Source organism: Armigeres subalbatus, chromosome 1 (genome assembly GCF_024139115.2).
Source record: "Armigeres subalbatus isolate Guangzhou_Male chromosome 1, GZ_Asu_2, whole genome shotgun sequence".
Taxonomy (NCBI): Eukaryota; Metazoa; Arthropoda; class Insecta; order Diptera; family Culicidae; genus Armigeres; species Armigeres subalbatus.
This window is the reverse complement of record NC_085139.1, coordinates 94,253,586-94,265,774: the sequence shown is the minus strand read 5'-3', so window position 1 is coordinate 94,265,774 and position 12,189 is coordinate 94,253,586. Positions and strand designations below refer to the sequence as shown.

General features: G+C 44.5%; 1 protein-coding gene across 5 annotated transcripts in view; it reads left to right on the top strand.

Annotated features, from left to right (window-relative positions):
• LOC134202860 (endothelin-converting enzyme homolog) overlaps nt 1-12,189 on the top strand; it is an 81,156-nt gene that overhangs the window by 863 nt on the left and 68,104 nt on the right. The gene's annotated exons all lie outside the window — the stretch shown is intronic.

Genomic DNA, 12,189 nt, shown 5'->3' with positions numbered 1-12,189 from the left:
CTATATAATTACGCATCCTACCCTATATTACATCAACAAAATGTCTCTATAGGAAAACAAAAGCCTTTTTGGTGCACCTTGCACCAAGAGCCTCTATTGATGGCTCAACTGAACCATGGGTGGATGAATGGGAAACAGTGGGTTGGGTGCCCGCCTAGTTAGATATATATGTAGCTGAATGGTAATTTTGCATTGAAGAAGTTATACCGCTCTCACGTTTTCTCCATCCATACGTTCTAGTCGTGTAGTTGAAAGTTAAATAAAAGATTTTACACTGTGCGATTAAAGGATACAAAAGATAAATGGGTTTGTTGGAGATGGAGATGAAGAATATAGGGAAACGGCTCCTGGAATTCATCTCATGGCTCCGATATTCATCCCATTGAAAACAAAGCAATGAAAAGCAATTTGAATGGTTTCTAATTGTGACAAAAAGAAGCAACGAAATTTGTGCTGTATTTCTTCGTTTCATGATGAAATGAATATATGTTCAGTGAGATGGAGTTCGGGACAATTCACCCAATTCTTTCGGTACTTAGAACGGTTTCGGGTTTTGCGTGAAGTAAACTAACGATGCGTTTGTAGGAAATTTATTTTATTTTTGACTAAATAATATCTCAAAATACCTTAGGATAGATAGATTTTGTTGTACAAATCTTTGATAACTGTTTTGTGATCTTCTCCATTATGTTTTCTTTGGAACTACATCTACGGTTTAACTGTCAACGTTTCATCTCAACCACACACGGGTCCCGCCAAACGTAGTGCGAGAATATCTTAAACTATAAAGAAGGGTAAGCCGGAAGAGCCCATTTTGCGAGCCAATCTAGAGCTTGGCCGATTAATTTGAGCTTAAGTCTATTACTTAAAAATAAACTTAATGCTGGGACAGCAAAGGGCACTCCATACAATACGGAAGCCACTTTTATTATTCCATGCATGCTACGACGAACTGTGATACGGATACACGGTTTCTTCAACGGCCTATTAGCTCGCTCAACTTCACCATTGGCCTGAGGCCAATAGGCGGTCGATTTTCGCAAATGAATTCCAAAATCTTTACAGAACTGTGTCAATGCTTCACTGACAAACTGTGGACCATTTTCCGACTTCAATAAGTCTGGAATACCATATCTGCAAAATGTTTCGTGCAATGCTTGTATTGTAAGTGTCGCCGTTGTTTCTTTGATCACTACTACTTCTGCTACTACAAATCTGCTGAAATAGTCTACCAGAACTAGCAAATTATGCCCTGACGGTAGAGGTCCTATAAAATCTATTGCAATATGCCACGGCACCACGGTTTATCCGGCATCTTTGTCTGTATCAATCGGACTAGTCATCAACACGTCGAAGACGAAGTACATGATAGGTAGAGGTTCAAGAGAAGACAATGTGAGCCACCCACCGCGAGTTTGCATCGGTGGTGACGAAATCGAGGTGGTAGAAGAATTTGTGTACTTGGGCTCACTGGTGACTGCCGAAAATGACACCAGCAGAGAAATTCGGAGACGCATAATGGCTGGAAATCGTACGTACTTTGGACTCCGCAAGACGCTCCGATCGAATAGAGTTCGCCGCCGTACCAAACTGACAATCTACAAAACGCTAATTAGACCGGTAGTTCTCTACGGACACGAGACCTGGACGATGCTCGTGGAGGACCAACGCGCACTTGGAGTTTTCGAAAGGAAAGTGCTGCGTACCATCTATGGTGGGGTGCAGATGGCGGACGGTACGTGGAGGAGGCGAATGAACCACGAATTGCATCAGCTGTTGGGAGAACCATCCATCGTTCACACCGCGAAAATCGGACGACTGCGATGGGCCGGGCACGTAGCCAGAATGTCGGACAGTAACCCGGTGAAAATGGTTCTCGACAACGATCCGACGGGCACAAGAAGGCGAGGTGCGCAGCGGGCAAGGTGGATCGATCAGGTGGAAAATGACTTGCGGACCCTCCGTAGACTGCGTGATTGGCGACGTGTAGCCATGGACCGAGCCGAATGGAGAAGACTCTTATATACCGCACAGGCCACTTCGGCCTTAGTCTGAATAAATAATAATAATAATTGTCTGTATCAATGGCTCAGGTGGTCCTAGCGAAGACACTATCGCACAATCCTTGCAGCGTTTCACGAAAGCTTCTACTTCTTTATCCATTGACGGCCACCACACTTTTTGCCTTAATCTTCTCTTCATAACTACAATGGCGGGATGGCCTTCTTGTGCTAACTCAAGTTTCTAAGAGGATCTGTTTTAATTGCCAAGTGTGGAATAAACCTTCCCACACAAGTAATGAGGCCGAGGAAACTTCGTAATTCAGAAAGGTTCGCTGGCTCTCAACATTTTTGTAAGGCCAAAATCCTGCTTCCCACCGGTTTTACTCCAATAGTCGATAATGCATGACCCAAACATTCCAAACGCTCAACAATAAATACACACTTGTCCCAATTTATTTGCACTCCATAGTCCTTAAAACATCTCAAAAGAGCATTCAACCTCCGGTCGTGTTCTTCTTGTGAACGCCCCGATACAAAGCAATCGTCGAGATACACTACAATCCCTTCCAGCCCTGCCACAATTGTGTCTGTGTTCCGATGGTAACTAAAATTTAAAACCAGCCGAAACAACGAATTAAATCGGCCGAACTAAATACTAGAAAAACCACTCAGCACACGTGCGTCTATCGCCGTCAAGATCTGTCGCAAGAAGAACGATGAACGCTTTCTCGCACGCTCTCGTCGGCCTCCTTCGTTTTCGTCGAAGCTTCCACCAAAACGAACAAACGGTCAAGCTGTCATTTTTCACAACATTCGACGAAACTGTTTGATCGACTGCACTTAAAACAAAATATGTAGTGTAGTGCCTTTCTCTGCTTTGTTCTCTCCGAGGCAGCCAAGTTGGTTGCGACGAGACGGACGCAATGAGAAAACAGAACTGTGCAATAAAAATCCTATTCGACTAAATGCTGATGTCATATTAGAAATTTGGAGACAGTACTCGTCGATAGCAAATCCTCCCGCACGCGATGGTATATGAGCAAGTCAAACCACCTTCCTTTTGCCAGTGGAGATATATCAGCTTCCACACTGATATTCTTCCCTCCCCCTTCATACGGGAGCTTGGCAGAAGGAAGGTCGTGTGATATGTGCCATCACAAATATTGCCCTCCGCTCGCTTTCAAATCGACTTCTATAAAAACATTCTTTATGCCTGCCGTATCCTAACGGAACTATCAATTCTATACTTTCGGCTCTAATGCTATCATGAACATGTACGTCCAAGTTTGGAAGATGATATTAGCATTTCCATATCATTGTAAAATATGTATACATATTATTTATAACAACTGTACCAAATATGAAAGAACGATAAGAAATTCAAATTACTGTTCTTAATTTTTCTTACAATCTAAATCACATCCACATCCACAGTGTCCATCACTTTTTGAAAAAGCTCCGGTGCACAACTGATGCCAAACATCAGACGTTTATGCCTGTAGAGGCCGTACTTCGAAATGAAGGTTGTAATTCGCGATTCCTTTGAGTGGTCCTGTTATTAAGGGATTTGGATGCGCCGTTTCAGACATCTGTTGATAAAATGGCCCACTTCTCCGCATTTTAGTCATTTAGCGTTCTTCGCACGACACGTACTGTCGCCTTTCAAGTGTTCTCTACGGTCGCACGCAAAACAGGCTCAATAAAAATTCTTTTTTTGCAAGCCGCGTGACTCACCATACGTAGCCTTGAACGGTACCTTCGAAACTTTCGAAACATTCGACGGCAGTGTAGTATCTGTAATCTGCCGCCCAAGTTTACGTACCTGTTGTTGAACATCTGCCAAAGTTGTACCGAGAGTCAAAATGTTGCTTCAAATCTGTAGATCTGCATCTTTCTACAATCTGTTCTATTATTCTATCACCTGTCTTTCTCATATCATAACGGTCAAACTCGCATCGCTTCGCCTGAATGCGGAGGCGAAGAACGACATCAGCTGACTGATCTGCCGGAATAAATGGCGCTCGTAATTACGTCTACCCAAAGGTTCAAAATGCTCATCTAGCTATTGAATCGCCACATCAAAATACGGAGGATCCGATACTACGTGTTAGTTAGTTGAGGATCCTGTACACCTCCGGTGGTGCAAAGGGCCGACTTGAAAGATCTCCATCCTGAGCGTTGTCCAGCTATCGCTTTAACCTGTTGCCAGGTTAGATTCCGGTCGACTTCTTTTATTTCTTTATTGAGGCTTCGTCGCCATGAGCCTCTGGGTCTACCTCTGCTGCGATGTCCCGCTGTGTTCCAGTCTAATGCTTGCTTACAGATTTCGTTTCCGCCCCTACGTAGAGTGTGAAAACCCAGCCCCACTTCCGATCCCGAATTTCTGTTGCTATCGGCCTCTTGTGACAACGACGATGGAGCTCGTTGTTTGAGATCCAGTGATGAGGCCACCAGGCCCGAATTATATACCGCAGGCATCTGTTGATGAACACCTGCAGCCGTTGAGTGTTCTCCACTGATATACACCATGTTTCGCTAGCGTATAACAGATTTCACGTTAGAGTTGAAAACTCGTTTTTTGGTGCATTCACTTATCTACCTGTTTTTCCATATATTTCCCAAACTCGCAAAGGCAGCCCTTGCTTTCTTGAACCGTGCGCCTATGTCGATCTTGTTACCGCCGCCTGACGCCATTTGGCTACCAAGATATTGGAAGCTTTCAACATTCTTCACTGATTGCCCGGCTACAGTGAAATTGGAAGGGGTCATCGTGTTTACATCCAACAATTTGGTGTTGTTGACGTTGATGACTAAACCTGAAGAAGAGGAGCACTCGGCAAGGTCGTTGAGCTTACTCTGCATATCGAAGCGCCGTTGAGCGAGGAGTGCAACGTCATCAACCAATTCGAGGTCGTTTAGGTGCTCCATGGTTATAGGCTGCTAGGATAACTTTGCATAGAACTTTGAGAACGGTACACAGCAACATAATGCCTCGCCAGTTATCGCATACAGTATGGTCATCCTTTTTGGGCACCTTTACTATGATACCTTACATTCAGTCGACCGGGAAAGTTGCGGTGTCCCAGATATTACGAAATAAACAATGCAGTAGTTGAGCGGATGTCATGGGGTCAGCTTTGAGCATCTCGGCTGATATGCGGTCGACCCCTGGGGCTTTATTCGATTTCATGCTTTGGATGGCTGTTTGAATCTCTAGCAGTGATGGAGCTTCGGTATTGATGCGTGTTATACCACAGAGAACAAACATGGAGGTTCGAACAAAATTTCTTAGAAAACATGTGAAAACAAACAACCGAACCTCAACGCCATGGACGTCGACATTGCAACTCACAATATCAACCGATGGCGCTGCGCGCTGATCTACTCTTGCATGCAAAACGACACTAGCGCACAGTGGCACTTTTTGATGATGCTAGCGCTGATTCTGCACGGGATAACGGCGACATTCCAAAGTTATTTCAAAATGAACAGTAAAAAGTTATCACAACATAGCGAGTGCAGCTGCAACGTCTGTTCTCTGTGGTTGTACGTCGGATCCTAGGCATATTATGTCGAGGTGGTGGTGGCCTGGCTGGCACTTGGAAAAGTTGTTCGAAGAGCTCGAACCAGCGTTTCAATAACTAAACATTCGCGTCTTTCACAGGCATCGTTGCATTCATCTACGCCCCGCTCAAGCGTCCTGCGGTTTCGTAGAATAGGCAAATGACCCCGGTTGCTGCGGCTCTCTCTCCTTCGTCATCCAAAGAGTCCGACCACGCTTGCTTGTCCCGTCGATATAAGCGTTTTACTTCCTTCTCCAGAGCCGAGTATCGTTGACGGGCTAAGACTTTGGCTCCCCTGGTTTTTGATCGCTCTATCGCGGCTTTGGCAGTTCGTCCAGAATATTCTCGCTGGTGGCGATTAAGGCATTCTTGATGGTGGGCCATTGGTCTTCCACGCTGCCACCTTCCGGAATATCTGCAGCACGCGTGTCCAGTTCTTCAATGAAGGACCGTTTCGCCGTGGCATCTTCCAGTTGGCGCGTGTTAAACCATCACGCGTCGTCTAACTCTCTCCTCCTGCCGACGAATCCGCGCAATGCGCAGGCGTATTTCGCCGATGAGGAGGTAATGATCAGACGAGATGTTGGCACTACGTTTATTCCGTTCTGCGTTTCCATTTTCGGCTGATGCAGATGTGATAGATTTGATTTTCCTGTAAAGCCGTCACGGGTGACTCACGTGACCTTGTGAACAGGTCGATGAGCGATCCTAAGTAACCAAAAGTTCCTTTAAGAGTACCTTTCACTGAGCTGCTTAAGCGAGAAACGTTCTCTTAAAGTCACTCCTGACAGAATCCAAGTTTCAAAGTACTCGCGTTTTCGGGGCACACCACTCGATACGGAGGCGGCGGACAACTGTAATTTTGGTTGATTTTGCTTTGCTGCGTCGCAGCATGCGTGAAAAAATAAAAATGACAGTTGTGCGTTGCTTCCGTATCGAGTGGGGTGCCCCCGAAAACGCGAGCACTTTGAAACTGGGATTCTGTCAAGAGTGACCTTAAAGGAACTTTTAGTTACTTGGGATCCCCCGATTGCCATGTCATTATTACCACAGAATTCTGCAGACTGCTATCCGTTTTCGCTCATTTCTCCGAGACCATGGCGTCCCATAATACGCTCATGGTTCGAGTTGTCGGATCCCATCTTCGCATTGAAGTCACATACAGATCTTTATATCATCCTTCGGAATTCTGTCGACGGCATTAAGTTGGCTGTAGAAGTTATCTTTGTCTTGCAGATCGGCAGCATCGGTTGGCGCATAACATTGGATTATAGTAAGGTTTCGGGCCCGTGTTTTAAATCTGGCAACGATTATCCTTTCACTTATAGGTTCCCACTTCATAAGCGCAGAGTGTGCCTGAGCGCTTAGTAGGAAGCCAACTCCGCGATGCCGGGGAGCGTGTTCACCTCGTAAACCAGAGTATAGCAGAACTTGTCCCGACGGCGTTTTGTGTTCTTCAAAGTTTGGCCAACGGACTTCACTCAGTCCCAGGATCTCAAGCTTCATGCAGCATGCCTCATTATTGGCAAGTTGTACCAATTTACCCTGCTGGGCTAGGGTTAAAACGCTCCAAGTTCCTATTCGTGTTCGTTGTTTCGCGCTAAGAGTCGTCGCCGTAAAATCAGCCCGTATTCTTTCATTATCGGATTCTCGAAAAAATTGATGTTTCGGGAACAGTAGGTTGTTGGCCCAAGTTTCCCTAACTACCGGGATGGGACTGCCATCTTAGGTATCGCTTCCGGAGAAATAGCATTTCATACTCAGCCGCTGGATGCCAAAACAGACGCTGTTGGAGCCGCACCTCCTTGGTGAACAGACGCTCGATCAGTCGGGTCAAATTTGTTTAAAGTCCCGCCCAACACCAGGACTAGGCAAGTGCGTTTTGAGCTACACACAGTCGCTTTGATAGGGCCTGCTTGCGGACACATGCAGCTTTTTAGGGGCCATCCACAAAGTACGTCACGCTTCTAGGGGGGAGGGGGGTTCCGAGCGGTGTGACGACTCATACATTTTTTTGGAGTAATACAAAAAGTGCGACGAAGGGGAGAGGGGGGGTTGCCAATTTTTGCGTGACGTACTTTATGGATCTTCCCTTATAGAAGTTCAACAGAGCCCACTGTCGAACCCCACCACAGACAAACCCCACAGGACGCACCCTCTCACTCTAGCTGATGCCAGAAGGACAACAGTGCCCAGGCTACACTACCAGCCAAGTACGCAATTCTTAGCTGGCGGTCAATTGTCATCGGAAGACCCGTGGAAGCGTGAGCATTGAAACTTGTGAGGACCAGAGCTATGTTAGGCGCTCCTTCCCGGATGCCAACTCACCATTTCGTAGCCCCACGAAGATAGTCGTGCAGCCAAAAGTTATGACGATTTCCGTTGTCAATTCTTCACATAATTTATTGCACGTCATTATAGATGGACTGGTTAAAACATAATGGCGTCTCATATAAACAAGTAGTAGGAACTTTGGGAACATAAATACATCGATAACATTTATAACGCCTTCATTCGTTACTTCAAATTCATCATTACAAAGTATTAAAAAAAATCTTCGCATGACACCTGCAGAGCCTTTTTTTCCAATAGGGTGGAAATCTGCATCCAGACACCGCACAGTGTTTTCTAACCCAGGAATTCGTGATCGAAAATGTTTTGGCCATGAAAAGTTGATTTTAGAGTCTCAGTGACTTCGGAGAAAAGTTTCAGTATGTTAAGCTCCATATTCTGGGAAAATTTTGTTTTTGACTAATCCCCCTAAAAGTGAGATGGAAATTCTCTTTCCTCCAATTATGAAGATACATTATTGGTGTCTTAGAGAAAGTTGTAGAAAAAGTTTCTACGAAAAATTTTGCTATATAAATTTTATTTCTATCTGCTATAGAAGTCGAGATATGGGTCGTTATTTATGAACGACCACCAAAAAACAGGTTTTTCAAGATACTTTCGTCAATATATTTTTTAGATTTTTCAAATGTTCTACAAAGATGTCCGTCGCGATAAAAAACATGAACCTTTCGAAGACAGTTTCTTCTTATTTTCAATATTGACGAAGTTATTGACGATTTTCGGTTCAAAAATGAGCATTTTGACATTAACTGCATACATGTAGGGGCAAAATGGGGCAGAATTTTATTTAGGTAATTGAAAGTATAACTCATGCTCTAATGGTTGCATTGCAACATATATGTGACATAGCTTGACATAAGTGCCGTATGAACATCTTTTTCTTCTTCTTCTTGTTATATATAAAAAATGTCGACTCAAGTACAAGACACTGAAGACGACCACACAGTTGTGGTCGAAATACGTATCTGCAAAGATAACAAAAATTAACTGGTGGAATTAAATGGACAGTACTTAATTCGTCTTAGACGGTTTATAAAAAATGAATTTTTCAGTATTGTGCATAACTAAGAAACGGCTGGATAGATTTTCTTCATTTCTTCAGCAAATTTGTTTATCAACATGTCCGATGGATTTACAGAATATTTTCTCATGTAAGAATCTCGACCAAAATTGGAAAAAATATGAAAAATTGAAAATAAAATTTGTATGGAAATTTTAAAAAAGGTAGATCCAAGGGGTAGATCGCATTCTCGCCTACTGTGCAGGACAACGTCTGCAGGGTCATCTTTAGTCTTTACACTTACGCCAGACCTATGATTTAGCCAAATACAATTTTTTTTAATGATTATGGATGGATGTTTTACAGAACTGACATGAATTTCAAATTCCGCGGGAAGAAACAACGCGTAATTAAAAAAAATCATCAAAAAGTCACGTAAAAAGCGACCCCAGTGTATTTGGGCAAATTGTATTATTTTAGAAATCACCATACAGCCAGGAATGCTGATGAGAGGAAATGCAGTATCGGGTAAATCAGTAATCTTTATTGAATGGAAACTATGGTTAGCGACGCCTCAAACATCATAAGTTTAAATATAATGTTATGAAAGCAATTCGAAGGAACTTGTTTTCCCTATTTACTTTTCGAAATATCCCGGAATAATAAAAAGCCGGTTTGCTACGTCTAAAACATCACAATATTGCAAAACAGGTTAACAGAAAAGTGTTCGATTCGATTCGAACGATTCGATAATCATTATCAAAATTTGGACATTAAAACAAGACATAGGTCATGTAAGCCCATCGGAAATTGTGATGAAGAAATTTGAACCCAGACGTTTCTTAGTTATGCGGAATACAGACCAATTCATTTTTATATATATATATATAACAAGAAGAAGAAAACATATCCATACGGTACTTACGGAAAGCTAAGTCACATATATGTTGCAATGCAACCGTTAGTGCATGAGTTATACGTTCAATCTCCTAATTAAAATTCTGCCCCATTTTGCCCCTACATGTATGCAATTAATGTCAAAATGCTCATTTTTGAACAAAAAATCGTCAATAACTTCGTCAATATTGAAAATAAGAAGAAACTGTCTTCGAAAGGTTCATGTTTTTTATCGCGACGGAGATCTTTGTAGAACATTTGAAAAATCTAAAAAATATATTGACGAAAGTATCGTGAAAAACCTGTTTTTTGGTGGTCGTTAATAAATAACGACCCATATCTCGACTTCTATAGCAGATAGAAATAAAGTTTATATAGCAAAATTTTTCCTAGAAACATTTTCTACAACTTTTTCGAGGATACCAATGATGTATCTTCATAATTGGAGGAAAGAGAATTTCCATTTTACTTTTAGGGGGATTAGTCAAAAAACATTTTTTTTCCAAAATATGGAGCTTAACATACTGAAACTTTTCTCCGAAGTCACTGAGCCTCCAAAATCAACTTTTCAAGGCCAAACATTTTTGATCACGAATTCCTGGGTTAGAAAACACTGTGCACCGGTGGGCTAGACCACGGCCAAGACCACGTTCCACTTTTCAACCTCTTGACACATCCTCTGGATAAGATTATCCGGAGTAGTGTCCCTCCCGCACACCTCAAGCATTCCGCTCCTAACATCGACGAAACGAGGACATACGAATAGTACGTGCTCGGCAGTTTCGTCGACCCCTGGGCAGACGGGAGAGTCCGTATGCCCAAACCTATGTAGGTACCACCTAAAGCAGCCATGGCCTGACAGGAACTGTGTCAGATAGAAGTGAACTTCCCCATGCCTCCTATTAACCCATATTGATACGCTAGGTATCAGCCCTTAGAAGAGTTATCCCAGTCCCGTTGTCACTTGATAGTCGATGTGACTCTAATGGCTTTACGGGCTCCTCTGTTCCGCGTTCCGGTTCCCCGCATGTCGAAACTCTCATCGTCTTCCCGTATGACTAGTCCAATGAGTAACATACACGCATTCACACAGGCTGCATCCCGTGATACCGTGCGGTAGGCACTTATCACTCTGAGACACGCTAGCCTGTGTACACTCTCCAGCTTCTGCAGGTTACGTTCGACGCTAAGCGCCGAGGCCCAAGCTGGGCCGCCGTATCTAAGGATAGATACTGCAACCCCAGCTAATAACCTGCGTCTACTGGAGTGCACCCCCGAGCTATTGGACATCATCCTGGATAGTGCCGCAATAGCTGTGGGCCGCCGTCAGTTCCACTTCCTCAATCGACTCTCGGCCTCTTAACACCTGGGGGGAACTTCAGTCTTAAATCACTATCGTACATAGTGTTCCATAGCACCGGGCCCAGGATAGATCCCTGAGGGACTCCTGCGGTGATAGAAGCACTACCCTCCCCCTTCATTGGTCTCGGATAAGAGTACGCGATTCTTAAAATAGCTTTCCAAAATGTTGTACAAGCCCACCGGAATGCCCAACCGGAGTAACGAGAGCGCGATGGTATCCCAGCTTGCGCTGTTGAATGCGTTCTTGACGTCGAGCGTCACTATCGCACAGAATCGAGTTCTCCTCCGCATGCGTTGTATCGCTACTTCTGCAGTTTTCACAACCGAGTTGATAGCATCCACCGTGGACCTACCCTTACGAAACCCAAAATGATTGCTTGACAGGCCGTTCGTACCTTCGGTGTACGAGGTAAGCCTGTTGAGGATAATCCTCTCAAGCAACTTCCCTGTGGTGTCCAGTAGGCCAATTGGTCTGTACGCCGATGGGTCACCTGGTGGTTTCCCGGGCTTCGGCAACAGCACCAGCTTCTGTCTCTTCCACCTATCGGGGAAACTGCGCTCGTCCAGGCATCTCTGCATGGCTGTCCTGAACATGTCAGGGTTAGCCATGATCGCTGCCTTCCGAGCGAGGTTTGGAACTCCGTCGGGCCCCGGAGCTTTGTTCGTATCAAGGGTTCGGGCCACCGCAAGCAACTCTTCGTTCGTCACCGCTGCCACTTCAGCACTCGCGTTCTGCGGTGCTGGAGGTGGCCAAGGCCTTGTGGCATGGGACGGGAAGAGAACCTCGATAATGCGATTCAACCTTTCCGGCGACCGTTCGCCAGCCCCCCTCTGGTCTTCGCCACTACTATCCTGTATTGACCATCCAAACTTCAGTTTCCCGACCGCCAGGACCTTTTTGGCGTCCGCTACCGGTAACTTGAACCAAGCTACCTGCGTGCCAAAGGGCCCACCTCTAAGACGAATAGAAGACCGCTCGACTTCTATATCGCACTGCAACTTTAACGACGAA